The following is a 3,480-nucleotide window of genomic DNA, read 5'->3' on the forward strand; positions in this document are numbered from 1 at the left end:
ATTTGGCCACAATGACAACAGGGCTTGGAAGAAAATCCAAAGAGAGACTGTGAAATTTGTAGCTACTTTGTTTGTTAATCCATAGATTTCTAAGGACACAATAAGGTTTCATTTCTTGAAGAAGAAGAAAAACAGCACTTGTAGAAACCGCTAAGGTAGACACTAGTCGTCTGAACTCTAATGAATTAAACATTTCATGCCACATTTTACAAATTACACGAAACCTCATGATGCTTTTCATGGGTAATCTTGCCAAAATTTGGAGCAACAAATCTTCTGTTAATCTCTTCACAGTTTCTTCTGTGATTTTCATCTTGACACTCCCTTCCATTTTTGTCAGGACTACAAGAATTTCATTGAAGGTTATTCTAAATCGCATGGATGGAAAGATTCCTATATATATAAGGAAGGCCGTGTAAAAATCTGGTGTAGAAAATAATTAACTCAACTATGTATGATCTATCATTCATTTCATTTGGGACCTGTGTACTTTCGACGTCAAGCCAATATTGTGTGTACTTATAGTGATTTAAAATATAGTTAAAATTGTACTTTGACGACCATATCATATGGCGAAGCAAGTGTTATTTGCAAAGTTATAGAAGCTATCACCAAGAAAATCCAATTTTAATTTATGAAAAGAAGATGGGAAAATTAAACTCTCTTTCAGTACGGACTGGTTAGTATTTGAAGTGAAATTATTACTTTGAATGTTAACTAGGATTTTTTTGCTGCACCAATATGAATAACTCATAATTCGTTGATACCATATGAAGATAATGGAAACCATTAAATAATGAGTTTGTTACCATGAAATGCACATTTATTTACCATATCAAGCGAGGGTCTTGGTCATATAAAGGCATAGTTTTAAACTACCAAGACATTCTTTTCCTAATGCATCATAATTCTTTCATATGATATGGTGATAATGGAAAGTATTAAATAGTAACTTTATTACCATGAAATGAATAAATATAGACCATACCATTCAGGGGTATTGGTACTTCTAAGATTTTCTCTTCACCATACATTGAAATGGTTAAGGACTTTAATTTTTTGTCCTCTTCATTATGAAGTCCAAAGCCCTCATCATATAAATGTATTTTCTTAAATGACTATAATTTTCACTTCATTATACATCTAGGTTTTCAAATTGTTATGATTTTTATTTATTTACAAAAGTCCTCTTCTTCGTTATACATGGAGAGTCCAAGGTATTCTTCAAGTATATGTATAGTTGCTAATTTTATATATCCAGTATAACACCCGTGAGCATGGGACACTTGGCATTCAATTTTACCAACATGTATTCTCATTTTTACTTTTACTTGAGTTCGTGAAACAATTCGGTATTAAGTTTAAAGACATTTTGAAAAGAATATAGGAAAAGAACATTGTGTTTATCTTTTTTAGTATCCTGTTAAATTCTGCTTAGTTAAGGAAATAGGTGAAAAACTTGAAGGAGGATCTTGGCTTCCAGGTAGTTAAAAGAAAACAACTACTCATTTCCTTGAGGAAAATAAAAATGCAAAAGCTTCTCTCAACCAGGGGGGAGAGAGAGAAAGGATGACAAGACGTTGTTAGAAAAGAAAGGGGTCTTCCAAACCTCGTAGCAGGAAGTGGAAACCCTGAATAAGATCATTTTGAACTGGACTAGAGTTGTGAGGTCATGTAATAGTTTCGTCTTTAACTACTCTAGATTCCAGGAGGATCAGGGGGAGGCCTGGAAGAGATTGCCAAGCTCACTGGTTGGGTGGTCAATAATTCAATTTCCATGTTAGATTCTATGACAAGCATGATTAAATAGATAAGTATTAACTTTTTGAATAAATTATTTTCCTGTTTCATGGACAGCTCAAATGAATGATTTCTCTAATGTTCTACAGGAATAAGGAGAGATTACATAATGAATGAAATGAGTATGTATTCTGTTTTGGAAAGATAGATTAGGTTATTGTAAATAAGATGGACGGTTTCACTTTAAACCTATGGTAGCAATGAGTAAACAATGCACTAAGAAAAGAAATATATTTTATGTACTATAACAGTAGTAACAATGACATCAAATTACAAAACAATTCTTGGGTATATCTGTTTATAAAAAAATATAAAATGAAACTAAGGATGGAAAGAATCCATAAATGATTAGACCGGTATGATAGAACTGTATATGATAACCTATAAACAGTAGAAAAATCTATGTGAGACAAGCTGCAAACAAATTCTACAATCATATAAATTACCTCTGTGGAATGGAATCATATTGCCATAATAAATTAATATACATTTATTTAATAGTGTCAAGTCTGGTTAGTTCAAAATGGCCACCGATAGGTGTGACCTAGAAAAGTCTAAACTGTTAGTTAAAGAACTATTACCCAACACCGCATGGGCATAGAATAAACCTTGTTTAGATGCGGGTGCCTCTCTATCTGGTGTGTGAGACTATTAAAAAGAAACAAGTATTAAACATTGTAGGGAAGAAAACGAATAGAACCTAGAAATTGTAATCAACGTTATAACTGAAACCCTAACTTTAATTCAAAAAAATGCAAGGATTTTTTGAGTAATGATCGACAATCACATTCTAACTATTAATGTTAAGAATTGAGCATTTAAATTTTGTGGTCGAGACAATGTAAAAACAATAAAAGCTCTCATGTTTTCATTACAAGAACTGTAAGAATCACTGAACAACAACATTAATGATAATCGAGTTACAAATCATAAACCCTAGTTGGGGAAACTTCTAATACATCCTTGTCAAAAGAATCCGAACCAAGAACCGCAAGGAACGATAGTCCTCTACCCTACAACAAAAGACAAACAAAATCTCGACATGTAGGTCTGAGAAATATTGAATTTTTTCAACTGTAACCTGGAATGGCAGTCGAGCCGGATGCTAGAGTCTGAAGCTAGCGATGCGGTGAAGGCCTTAATATGTAAACGTAAATAAAGAAAGAACATTATTACAGTGGGAGAAGTAATTCTCTCGAAAAGAAAGAAATTGCATGTTGTGGCTGCAGAGAAAAAAAATTTATCATGGAAAACTATATTACTCGTCGGCGGAAACATGAAATAAAGGAACCACACTTTCTTAGGTCTGAAACCCTGTAAGTGTATTAGACAAAATAAGATTCTAACCTAGTTATATGAAAAACTAATTTAGATTTCCTTGGGGTTATACACTATGGTGAAGAGAATTTTACCTAGACACCTCCATCGGAGTTCCCTCGACCATTCTGAAAGGAAAGCCCAAATTTTTTGAAGAGTTGCAGAGCCTGCCTGGAGAGCAAAAAGGGTCGAATGACAAACCAAATGATGGATCAGGAGGGGTAACTTTACCCTAACTTCCATCCATAAAAGGAGTGTCGTCAGATTAGTGTATAGGAGATCCACGGTGGAGAAGTGACCATGCTTCAGACTGCTTGCTCTGGTTAGAATCCTATCCCAAGGACAATTGTATGTTACCTTCAA

This window comes from Pinus tabuliformis, chromosome 1_2 (genome assembly GCF_031772625.1).
Source record: "Pinus tabuliformis cultivar Carrire ecotype Pingquan chromosome 1_2, CPIR1, whole genome shotgun sequence".
Lineage (NCBI taxonomy): Eukaryota > Viridiplantae > Streptophyta > Pinopsida > Pinales > Pinaceae > Pinus > Pinus tabuliformis.